This window comes from Podarcis tiliguerta (assembly GCF_965153285.1).
Source record: "Podarcis tiliguerta genome assembly, chromosome: 11".
Classification (NCBI taxonomy): Eukaryota; Metazoa; Chordata; class Lepidosauria; order Squamata; family Lacertidae; genus Podarcis; species Podarcis tiliguerta.
Window position 1 is genome coordinate 56,889,515 of NC_139544.1, and position 13,266 is coordinate 56,902,780.

The 13,266-nt window shown below is 46.1% G+C and overlaps 1 long non-coding RNA gene across 1 annotated transcript; it reads left to right on the top strand.

Annotated features, from left to right (window-relative positions):
• Positions 1–5,492: 5,492 nt before the first annotated feature.
• LOC310659600 lies at positions 5,493–13,044 on the top strand. The gene is made up of 3 exons (XR_014502848.1): positions 5,493–5,861; positions 7,507–7,645; positions 12,785–13,044. It is a non-coding gene; the product is annotated as an uncharacterized lncRNA (long non-coding RNA).
• The last annotated feature ends 222 nt before the right edge of the window (positions 13,045–13,266 follow it).

The window sequence follows — 13,266 nt, forward strand, 5'->3', positions numbered from 1 at the left end:
GTCGGCTCTGGAGATTCACCCTCCCTACCCTCCCTTTGTTTAATGCTTCTTGTTTGCAGGTTAACTTTTACCCTGTTTGCAGGGCAGCGGCTGAAGAAGGAGCCAAAAGGGGTTTCTTGTGTGTGTGATTCTTGTGGCTGATTAGCTGATTTCCCTGATTTCCCTGGTCAAAGGTCAGAGGGGGCAGGGTTTCTGTTGAGGCAGGTGATTAGCTGTGGGAGGAGCTTATCAGTGTTTGCAGGGCAGCGGCGCGCGCCTATCGGCGCGCGCAGTTTGAACCATCTTTTAGATTTAGGGGAGCTAGTCTCAAGCCCAACGACACATTCTCAAGATGGAGGGCGAGGGAACAGCTGCAGTCGCCTGCGGTTCCTGCGCAATGTTTGCCATCTTGCCAAAGGTTGCAGGCAGCTTTACGTGCAGCAATTGCATGTTGATTGCCCTCCTAAAAGACAAAGTCCAGCAACTGGAGGAACGTGTAGCTACGCTCCAAAGAATTAGAGAGCTGGAGCTCTTCTTGGAAGCAACAGAGCACACCGTCTCCACCAAGGAGGAGACAGGGGACTCCCCTGAGAAGGAGGCTAGTTCACCAACACAGGAGCCCGATATGTGGAGAAACGTGACTCAAAGAAGTAGGAGGCCCAGGGTTTGCTCTGATTGTCTAGAAATACACAATCGCTTTGAGGTCCTCTCCCCTAGCATGGAAGACGAAGAGCAGACTCCATTTGAGGATCTCTCCCTCATTACAGTTGATCACGTATATGAAGATGAGCAGCAAAGTCAGTCCTCAGGGAATGTGCAGGCGACCTTGGAACGGGCCGCTCACGGAAGAACCCTCACCAAACCTAAGAGAAGGCGTGTAGTGGTGATAGGGGATTCCCTACTGAGGGGAACAGAAGCAGTGATCTGTGGGCCTGACAAGATGTCTCGGGAAGTGTGCTGTCTCCCCGGGGCTAAGATCCAAGATGTAACTGAACGACTGCAAGGAATCATAAAACCCACTGACAAATACCCCTTCCTCTTGGTTCATGTGGGAACCAATGACACTGCAAGCAATAGCCTCCAGAAGATCAAAAGAGACTACGAGGCTCTGGGCAGGAAATTGAAGCAATTAAATGCACAAATCGTCATCTCATCTGTCCTCCCAGTTGAACGACGTGGCCCAGGGAGAGAGAGGAAAATAGTGGAAGTAAACAGCTGGCTTCGCAAATGGTGTAAACAGGAACAGTTTGGATTCTTAGATCACGGACTGCAGTTTCTTGAGGATGGACTTCTGGCAAGCGATGGGCTGCACCTCACAGCGGTTGGGAGGAATGTTTTTGCCAAAAAACTAAGAAACCTCATCAGGAGGGCTTTAAACTGACTAATGTGGGGGAGGGAGACAGTGCTCCTGAAGGTAGGAGTCTATTAATTGATGAAGATGATCATCCAAATGTCATAGACCAAATGGAGCAAACAGCAAGCAGACCTAGTGGTGGGAGGAAAAAATCCTTAAATAAGAGACACGGGGGAATGACTAATGGACTTCAATGTCTGTACACTAATGCACAAAGCATGGGAAATAAACAAGATGAGCTTGAGCTCTTGGTACAGCAAACTAAATATGACATAATAGGCATCACTGAAACCTGGTGGGATAAGTCCCACGATTGGAATGTAAAAATGGAGGGATACAATCTATTTCAGAGAAACAGACCAGACAAGAAAGGAGGAGGAGTGGCGTTATATGTCAGGGATGTGTATACCTGTGAAGAGATCCAAGATTTAGAACCTCAAAGCCAAAGTGAGAGCATTTGGGTCAAAATTAAGGGAGAGAAGAATAATAGTGACCTCATTGTGGGAGTTTACTATAGATCCCCAAGCCAAACGGAGGACATAGATGATGCCTTCCTGGAACAGATGGCCAAGCATGCAAAAGGAAGGGAGATAGTAGTAATGGGGGACTTCAATTACCCGGATATTTGTTGGAGGTCAAACTCAGCCAAGAGCATAAGGTCAAACAGATTCCTCACTGGCCTTGCAGACAACTTCATTGTCCAGAAAGTGGGAGAAGCAACAAGAGGAACAGCCATTTTAGATCTGGTCCTAACCAATGTCGATGACCTGGTTAATGGGGTAGAAGTGGAAGGATCATTAGGCGCAAGTGATCATGCTCTTCTGAAGTTTACTATACAACGGAAAGGAGCAGCCAAGCATACTAGGACTCAATTTCTTGACTTTAAGAAAGCCGACTTCATAAAACTTAGGGAAGTGCTGGGTGAGATCCCATGGACAGTAATACTAAAAGGAAAGGGAGTTCATGATGGCTGGGAGTTTGTTAAGAGGGAGATAGTAAAAGCACAACTTCAGGCAATACCAATGAGACGGAAACATGGAAGGTGCCTAAAGAAGCCAGGGTGGCTATCTAAAGAACTTTTAACTGAGTTAAGATTAAAAAAGGATGTGTACAAAAAATGGAAAAGGGGGGAAACCACCAAAGAGGAATTCAAACAAATAGCCAGCACGTGTAGACACAAAGTCAGAAAAGCTAAAGCACAGAATGAACTCAGGCTTGCTAGAGAGGTTAAAAGCAACAAAAAAGGCTTCTATGGGTATGTTCGTAGCAAAAGGAAGAACAAAGAAACAGTGGGGTCACTCAGAGGAGAAGATGGTGAAATGCAAACAGGGGACACAGAAAGGGCTGAACTCCTCAATGCCTTCTTTGCCTCAGTCTTCTCCGATAAAGAAAACAATGCCCGACCTGAAGAATTTGGAGGAAATGATTCAGCAGAGGAAACACAGCCCAGAATAACTAAGGAGATAGTACAAGAATACTTGGCTAGTTTAGATGTATTCAAGTCTCCAGGGCCAGATGAACTGCATCCAAGAGTATTAAAAGAACTGGCAGATGTGATCTCAGAACCACTGGCAGTCATCTTTGAGAATTCCTGGAGAACAGGCGAAGTCCCGGCAGACTGGAGGAGGGCAAATGTTGTCCCTATTTTCAAAAAGGGGAAAAGAGAGGACCCAAATAATTACCGCCCAGTCAGTCTAACATCAATACCAGGGAAGATTCTGGAGCAGATCATTAAGCAAACAATCTGTGAGCACCTAGAAAGGAATGCTGTGATCACCAATAGTCAGCATGGATTTCTGAAAAATAAGTCATGTCAGACTAACCTGATCTCATTTTTTGACAGAATTACAAGCCTGGTAGATGAAGGGAACGCAGTGGATGTAGTCTACCTTGATTTCAGCAAGGCATTTGACAAGGTGCCCCATGATATTCTTGTAAAGAAGCTGGTAAAATGCGGTCTTGACTATGCTACCACTCAGTGGATTTGTAACTGGCTGACTGACCGGACCCAAAGGGTGCTCATCAATGGTTCCTCTTCATCCTGGAGAAGAGTGACTAGTGGGATGCCACAGGGTTCTGTCTTGGGCCCGGTCTTATTCAACATCTTTATCAACGACTTGGATGATGGACTCAAGGGCATCCTGATCAAATTTGCAGATGACACCAAACTGGGAGGGGTGGCTAACACCCCAGAAGACAGGATCACACTTCAAAACGACCTTGACAGATTAGAGAACTGGGCCAAAACAAACAAGATGAATTTTAACAGGGAGAAATGTAAAGTATTGCACTTGGGCAAAAAAAATGAGAGGCACAAATACAAGATGGGTGACACCTGGCTTGAGAGCAGTACATGTGAAAAGGATCTAGGAGTCTTGGTTGACCACAAACTTAACATGAGCCAACAGTGTGACGCGGCAGCTAAAAAAGCCAATGCAATTCTGGGCTGCATCAATAGGAGTATAGCATCTAGATCAAGGGAAGTTATAGTGCCACTGTATTCTGCTCTGGTCAGACCTCACCTGGAGTACTGTGTCCAGTTCTGGGCACCACAGTTCAAGAAGGACACTGACAAACTAGAACGTGTACAGAGGAGGGCAACCAAAATGGTCAAAGGCCTGGAAACAATGCCTTATGAGGATCGGCTAAGGGAGCTGGGCATGTTTAGCCTGGAGAAGAGGAGGTTAAGGGGTGATATGATAGCCATGTTCAAATATATAAAAGGATGTCACATAGAGGAGGGAGAAAGGTTGTTTTCTGCTGCTCCAGAGAAGCGGACACGGAGCAATGGATACAAACTACAAGAAAGAAGATTCCACCTAAACATTAGGAAGAACTTCCTGACAGTAAGAGCTGTTCGACAGTGGAATTTGCTGCCAAGGAGTGTGGTGGAGTCTCCTTCTTTGGAGGTCTTTAAGCAGAGGCTTGACAACCATATGTCAGGAGTGCTCTGATGGTGTTTCCTGCTTGGCAGGGGGTTGGACTCGATGACCCTTGTGGTCTCTTCCAACTCTATGATTCTATGATTCTATGAACTTTTTCTTCCTGTTTCGCGGGCACTGCTATGGTCTATGGCTGGTTGCTGTTGAAGGACCGGGAAGGAATTTTCCTGCACTGGCAGGTTTTGTCTTCCCCGTAGCAATTTATCACAACTTTGGCGCTTATGGCCTTGGATGGAATCCTTTAGTCTTTTCTTCCCTATAATGGGGGAGTAGGTTTGAAGTGGTGACTCACCCCCCTGCGGTGGCGATTCCAGGGTCCCCCTCTTAAAGGGGTTATATTTATGGGTGTCACTGGCCATACACTGAAAGGTCGTCAGTGAACTACCCTGCGTGCCGGGATATGGGCTTGGCTGCCTGCTACACTTACGTCTCACAGAGCACCCCTATATCCCATTTACCCTGATGAGCCCCAGTTCCCCTGGCTGGGTGGCTGGGGGGGGATACACGCCCAAGGCCTAAGCCAAGGTCTTCTTACATCCAGAAATTTAAATAAAGTTGTGGCATAATTTTAATTCCATAACATTGTCAGAGTCTTTAATCCACTCCACTTACCTGTGGGGAGGAGTTGTGGTGGACCATGTGGCCACCACCTCACCTCCAGGGAGAGGGGACAACGTCCCCCGTTGCCTGGGGGATCCTGGCCACATCAACGCCAGCCGGCCAATCCAGCAGCTGGGGGGCATGGCCAGGAACAATTTAAGTAGTGGCACGAGCCAGAGGGCTTCCTCTTGGCTCACTGCTTTATTCCTTTCTTGTGATCCCTGGGGGCTGGGGCTGTCGTGCCTGGTCATGCAAAATGGAGAACTTCTTCAAACAGCTCAACGGTGAGTTCCAACTATGGAACTCATTGCCCCAGGAGGCAGTGATGACCACCAACCTAGATGGCTTTAAATGAGGATTAGACACATTCATGGAGGAGATGCCTACTGATAGCTACTAGCGAGGATGGCTATGCAGTGCTTCTGAATACCAGTTGCTGGAAACTACAAGAGGGAATAGGGCTTTGTGTTTGAATCCTGCTTGTACAATTCCCATAGACATCTGGCTGGCCATTGTGAGAACAGGATGCAGGATACCATGTGTTGATGTGACTATAGCTTTCATCATCCCTGTGTTAGGTTTCTGTTTGTGCTACTGTGCAATGCTTGGAGTCACAAGACTCTGTTTACATTCCAGAGATTCCAGACTGTTGGAAGTCTCACGGGAGACGGATGTTGATATTACTGGTTTCCTGTTTCTTTGTATCCAGTTGCGTCTCTGCTTTCACACAGAGAGGATGTATATTTCTTTTCTGTCTGCGTAGTTAGAAATAAAACTCTTAGCAATGTAGCTCATATTTCTCTTCCTCTTCTGCTGCTTGGACACTCTGCGTAATGAGGGAACGTGCCTGGAGCCTCATCAAAGGCTCAGGTCGTTAATCACCGTCGGAGGACTTGACCGGAGGAGCAGCTCGGCCGAACGCAAGTTCCTACACCCTGATCATTGGCCTCCATGACTGGGACTGATGGGAATAAGAGTCCAGCAAAGTAAGGAGGACCACAAGTTCCCGAACTTACATGATTTACATCTGATACAGCTCTTTGTGTATAGCCCAGAATCACTCAACAGGTTCACATCCCTTTGTAGTTTCAAGGATTGACTTATGTGCTGCTCTCTGGGTAGGGCTGCCCTTGGAGATGTTTGGAAGCTGTAAGCGAGTAGAGAATATCAGGGGAGCACATTTAACGGCTCTGTGGCAACCGCACAGACAGAATGGGGACTATGATAGGTATTTGGTCATGTTGAAGTTCTGCCTTTTCCACGTTCACAGTTTTGAGACTTTACTTTGACTTGATGGATGGTGCAAAAACATTTTCAATCAGCATCATGAGTTGCCACAAGTGCAAAGGTGAAATCAGTTTCGTTCCCGTCAATCAATGCTGATCTTCCGTTGCAATGTGCAGCCCCGTGGGGATGTGGGCTGAGTTCCATGGCACACTCTCTGTCTGTGCAGGGAAATGGTGAGACAGATCCTCCTATTTGTTACATTTAAAAAATGCAACCTGTTTACCAAACAGTTATCATCTTGGCAGTGGCGGACATGGGTACCATGGCACCCTGTGCAAGGCCAACATTTGGTGCCCCCTCATTCCTTGCCCAAATGAGGCACTTGGCTTTGGGAAGGAGGAGGGAAGACTCTGGCAGGGTCCTTTTGTCCCCCTACCTCCTTCCTGCAGCTGGGAAAGCACTAACTAGGTTTGGAAAGGAGAAGGGAGAGCTCTAGGACCCTGTCAGAGCCTCATTCTTCCTCCCCAAAGTCCAGTGCCTTGCTTATCGGGCTTTGAGATGGCATCCCTTCAGGCCAGTGCCCAGCGAGTGAGCACCATTCACATGGCAATAAATCTACCCTTGGTCTCAGTTCTTCTTCGGCGTGTTACCAAAGCATCCTTGGAAAGAGAGGATACAGGCATTGTCCAGTTATTTTGTGAAGTATTCTGGAGTAGAGGGGGTGTTATGGTTCTTGGGATTGCTTGTGTGTAAATTGCCTTTACTCGTGGCTGTCTTGCATGGTTGAACCCTTTCTGACAGAGGAGCCTCTATCTCGTGGCTGCCTCAGTCGCTGGCAGAATCTGTCAGTGGGCGTTTCTTAAACCTTTTCCAACATAAAAGCTGCTTGACGCCCAGTCTCCTCCCCCGTTGCCTGCGCGAAAGTTTTTTGCGTACTGTGGGCGTGGGCAACGGGGCACTTGTCCCCTCTCCGCTTGTCTCAAGCGAAGAGTCCTGGAGCCAAGTCTCCGCTTCCTCTATCTCTTCCCCTTCTCCACTGGTGTTGCGCTGATTTCCTTCCCCAGCGTATGGGCTATCCCTCCTCCTACTGGGACCCTCTCCACCATCGTCCGGGAGCCCTCTCACCTCCTCCCGCTCCGATGGCAGTTCCCTGACAGGGGGAAAAGAATTTATTTGAAATATTGGAACAGTCTCCCTCGGGAGGTTGTGGGTTCTCCTTTCTTGGAAGTTTCTAAGCAGAGGTTGGATGGCCATCTGCCATGGATGCTTTAGCAGAGATTCTTGCATTGTAGGGGGTTGGACTAGATGACCCTTGGGGTCTATGATTCTATGAAACAAGAGGGTTGAAAGAACAGGGCCAAAACAAGAGCAACACACCCTTCTGCTTTCATTTTTGCTCGGCAGAGAGGATGACTTAACATTTGTCACATCAACGGCAGAGGAAGGAACGCCGAGAAAATAAGAGGCATAAATGTGTGATTTCCTCACACGTTTCATGAAGAGTTACCAATAGCCTGCAAAGATGGTCCTGCATATAGACAAGGTGCCGGCTGTTTCCTTTACTTTGAGCTACTTAACAGTGCCACCTGGTGCCTAAAGACCTAGCAGATGTGGAAATTTCACCCACCCAAAAATGCCGCTCTCTTGCAATCAGAGAAATAGCAAATGACAAGAGTTAGACACACAGCACAGACGTTCTTATTGGCACTTCCAGCCTAAATTTAAATACTTTCACCACTCTCGCTTTCAATGCAGAGGACAGAGTGCTCTCACCATGGAGATAAAAAACCCAGAGAAAAGCAGTGGGAGTCATGAACAATATAAGAAATAGCCTATGTTATTAACAAAAATAGCAAGACACTATGTAGTAATAAAACATGCCAACCCAACAAGGAATTCTTCATTTCTAAACTGGTTTGGACACAGGAATGAAATGAGATATAATCCAGAGATCTCATCAACAACTCCACAATAGTCTCCTCTTCATAGGAGAATTTGGTATTTTCATTTCAATCTATTTTATACACCTTTTGGGCACCAGACAAGAACATTTCTCTTTAACCAGGCCTTCGGCTGATTGACATCCAATGTCCCTTTAAAATGTGTTGTGTTGGCTTGTTCTTTTTTTATTTTGGTTATGTATTTTGTGTTTTTATATTCCCTGGGGTGGAGAGGGGCACTGTTTTGTGGTTTGCCTCAGGTGCCAAAATGTATTGGGCCTGCCCAGTATGATGTCATGAGCCCCATGATAACCAAGAATGATGGGGGCAGAGTTGGCAACCTGGGATGGAGGGAGGGGACAGCCCAAGCATGACTTGGATGGGGGCCCTGCCTTGCTATTGCCAGTTATCCCAAAAGGGGAGGAGGAAGAGGTCACCAAGGCCATGCTGCCTCATGAGAGTGATGTTCTCACAATGACAGGGGAGTTGGCTGGCCAATCAGGAGACCGAGGATAGGAGCTGGAGGAAGTGTCATAGGCTCATAGAATTATACAGTTGGACGGTACCACACATTTCATCTAGTCCAGCGGTTCTCAACCTGTGGGTCCCCAGATGTTGTTGGGCTACAACTCCCATCATCCCTGAGCTCTGGCCTTGCTAGCTAGGGGTGATGGGAGTTGTAGTTCAACAACATCTGGGGGCCCACAGGTTGAGAAAGGCTGATTCTAGTCCAGCCCCCTGTATTGCAGGAACCTAGAGCGAGTGTGGTGTAGTGGTTTAGAGCAATAGACTCGTAATCTGGGGAACTGGGTTCGTGTCTCCGCTCCTCCACATGCAGCTGCTGGGTGACCTTGGGCCAGTCACACTTCTTTGAAGTCTCTCAGCCCCACTCACCTCACAGAGTGTTTGTTGTGGGGGAGGAAGGGAAAGGAGAATGTTAGCCGCTTTGAGACTCCTTTGGGTAGTGATAAAGCGGGGTATCAAATCCAAACTCTTCTTCTTCTTCTAGATCATGACAGATGGCTAGCCAACCTCTGCTTAAAGACCTTCAGTGAAGGAGAGTCCACCACTTTTCAAAGGAGTCCATTCCGCTGTCAGACAGCTCTTAAAGTCACAAAGTTCTTCCTGATGTTTAGCTGGAATCTCCTTTCTTGGAAGTTGAATGCACTGGTACAGGTCCTAGCCCCTGGAGTAGGGTTGGACTCAACTTCTCTCACCAAGGAAGTATCACTGTCCTCTCCCCGAATGAATGCATTACAGTCATGAGATGTGAACTTGAAACTACACATTTCAAGAGACCAAAAGATCCAGTTTTGCAGTTCTAAACCAGCAGTTCTATACCAATCCAAACACAACTGTCTGCCCACTAGGCAGTGCTGCCTCTGAAACCGTCTCTGTGACCTGTAACAGCTGGGGCAGCATAAGCTTGCTATTCTGCAAGCTGCAAAAATCCATAGCAATTCTGAGCTATACCTAATCATAACCCAATCTCATGTTCATGTTGTAAGATTCATGAGCTAACAGCTTCCAGATATACAGCCGAGTATTTGGAAAAGAATAATTTATACAATTTCTGCCTAGAAGGTTTTACAGCCAGGCTAATCCTCTATTACAGACAAGCTAACCGAGATCATTCATGATTCATACCTGTGGCTTTGTTGTAGTTAACAATAAACAGGTGGATGTCATGTTCGGCTTTAAAAAAGAGGGAAAGAAATCAATGTTTTTGGAACTGAAAGGGAATGCACATGAGGCTGGTGGCAATTTAAAATGTGCAAGGAAAAATTATTTTCAGTGTGTTTTCCCAAAGTTTATTCAATGGGACTTGGATCAAACTGGACACAGCTGACTCAAGGCATTCATTTTGCTCTCTAGGAAAAAGGAATAAGATGGTCCCTCCAATGGCCAGAATCCAGTTGGACCAACAACTGAATTTTACATCCATATTAGCAATGGGATAATGTCTTTTGCCTTGGGATGAGCAAACCTGTCAATTTTTGTCTCTCTCATTTTCTCACCCTTCAGTTCAGTGCTCTGTATTTTGATATCAGTTTGCATTCTTTTGAAGAAAAAACTTCACCAGGAAAATTCACCAGAATTTTACTCTGAATCTCTCTTTTTAAAATGTTTATCCCCTTACTACCCCAACCAGGCTTGAGGGCAGCATAGTAGTTATGAGGATGCAAGACAGGTTGTAAGGCACCCACAGCTTTATCCTCCAAGGGATGATGATGACTGGTCAGAGGGAAAAGTGGGAGGAGGAGGTGTCAGAAACTGAAGAGGTAACAAGGCTTAGTGAGCAGGGAGAGTCTGTGGCAGAGAGTCTAGAGAAGTGGAAGTGGAAGCAGAAGAGGAGCGAGGCCAGGAGCCAGAGATGAGCCTGGCTGGGGAAGAGGCATGTGTGTCTCCCCATCCTGCTGTGACAAGCTCTCCTCCCTGCTGGTCTCCCAGGACCAGGAGAGGCATGAAGAGGGCAGAGGAAAAATTAGCATCATGCAGATGCCATCTCAGGGTTGCTTGGGGAAAACCCTGGGGAGGAAGGGACTTAGGTGGCTGTGGGGAAGTGGGGACCTTCAGTCTCAGCAGGACCTGCTGGAGATGAGTTGCTTTACCCATTAGGCATGACACTCCTGTGCAGATCCTGTTTCTGCTAATAAAAAGTTAACACCAACTAGCTCAGCATAATTTACTGTTTTCTACCTAGTGACTACCTGCCTGCTTTTCACCCTGACTCCACCCTCCACTGACATGCAGAGGTTGTATTTGAGGGAATGCGGCCTTTGAGCTGAAAACTGTTCCCCACCCTGGGGATATTTATAAAGATACAAATTGTACAGGCAATGCCTGTTTTTATTCCCTCTCCCATTGCTCAGCTAAATTTAGGATATGTGTACAGAAGCTAGATGCCCTCGGATTTTGGAGTATTCTCCCATCCATTTTCATTTTCTTTGCAGCCCAGCTCTGGCATGTCTCTACAACTCCCAAATTCCCACTATTTCTACAAAAGAATGCTTTGCTGGCCTTGCCTTTATAGAAATAGATTTGGCACCCAGGAAGTCCAGAGTGGATCATGGTTCCCTAACATTTCTATTGAATCTGTAACAGATGCACTGTCCTTATTATTATTTTTCCTTTCAAGAGAGAGGTGGAAGGTCTGCACTGCTAATTTTCTCCCTTGGGCAATGATAGCTGCTACAGTTATTACGACCCTGTTCAAAGTATAGAACAGCATTTTTAAACAATTAAATGAACCTTCTTCTTTTTTTAACTAGAAATACAATTTTTTTTCAAAGGACAGAGATTGAAGTAAGAGATAATTGTGAATCAATATGTTTCTTTGCCTGCAGTTGTAGGTTCTAATTCATCCATGCAGCATTTATTTTTACTGAATCCACACTAGAAAGCACAATATAATTATTGCCCAATAACAGCATGAATCATTTTCAAGCAATGATGCGGGGCGATGGCAACACACATTCCTCAAGTCTTCTGCTATGGTCTATGGCCTTACTCAATAAATGCTCTTCTATTCCATTCCTCAAGTCAAGAATTCATAAGCTGCCCTTCTCCTTCAACACTGACATGCAGGATTGATAGACCACCATCACAAAGCAAGGACATCAGTTATGCAGTGGCCCCTGCAAGGTGTCTCATGAAACAAAGTGGCCCTCAAGCTGGAAAGCTTGGTTCCTCAACACTTGCTATATACTATAGAGAAGTCTTTAGCTGATGGAATGAAATGGAACCCAGACCAACCTGGGGAGCTGTAATGCTCAGGTGTTAGAAGGCCCTCTCCTCAGCCTTGCTAAATGGATTCACAAACTTTGATGGGGCAATGGGAAGATTCTGTATTAATAAACCCATTCATACTGGGGGGAGGGGGATGTACAGGTAACCACTGAGGGCTTGAAAGGTTATCACAAGCACATAGAAGATGGAGCAAGCTTGTTTTCTCCTGCTCTGGAGGGTAGGACTTGAACCAATGGTTTCAAGTGACGGAGACAGGATGTTTGTGTTACTATGTTCCATGAAGTGGGACTATTGTCCTTTGTTCTTTTTCTCTTTGCTGTCTGATGCTAGAGAGAGAGGGAGCCATGTTGCAGTGCTCAGTGTGTGTTTATATGTAAATAAAGTAGATTAGCCAAAATGCTGAGTTGCTGAGGTCTGTCACGCAAGTTGTGCAAACTCTGCGGATTCCTAAGTGTGCCGGTGTCGGTTGGCATCGGTCGGTGTGATGTTCGGGCTGAAGAAAGTTTTTGAAGCTCCTGAATGAAAGACCAGGAGGGAGACAACATGCCAGTTGGGCATGTGTCTCTGCCAGGGTCCTACTAGAGAGCAGGACGAGCTCCTGACAGAACCCACCCGCCTCCAGCATGTAACTGTGTCCTTTTTTTAATCAAAGCAACTCATTCAATGCTAAATTTCCAAGGATAATATTTTCAAACCAAGTTGATTTTTGCAATATGTTCTATAATTTATTCTGAGAACTCTACGATAGTCCCATGGTTTCAGATTCTTTCTTTTTTTTTCTTCCTTTCTAATGCAGTGGAATCAGGGTCCCATGACAATAACTGCTCTTCTGAAATGTGCACTTGGGGGATATGTAGTGTGATCCTGTGCCTGCGGCTTTCTAACATTTCACTCCCCATCTGACAAAAAACCAATAACCCGTTTTCTTTTTATTAGCCACCTCGCCAAACAATACAAGAGATGATCTAATCTGCACTGTTTGTCCTGCTTAGCTTAATACAACTGCAGGAGAGTGTTGAAAAATGGCAGAAGCAGAGCCCTGCAAAACTATCGAATGCAGTAACAATGACGTATCGATTCCATGAGCCGGAGGGTAAACTGGGTAGGAGTCAATACCTTCTCCCAAGACCTACTCAACAAGGAAGAATGAAAAGGGAGAAGGTTTGAGAAACAAGATTAAGTTGTAATCATTGCCATACATTCTGTAATGGGAAACCCAGCCGCTGTTTTGCATGGGTCCCTTCCACCAAAGTTGTCCAGGTTGGCATTAAACAATATGAGATTAAAGACTTGTCAGACAAACTAATGAGTTTTGGATTGATTTCTGTCTTCAGCCGTGTTACCAGCATTTCTGACAGCTATGATTTATAGGGTATTCTTTAGGTCTCTTCATGAGAGGAGCTGTTTATTTTACTTGATGGACAAGGTATCTAACGTTTTCTAGTGGAGTGTGCAGATGGCAGGAAGGACAGTA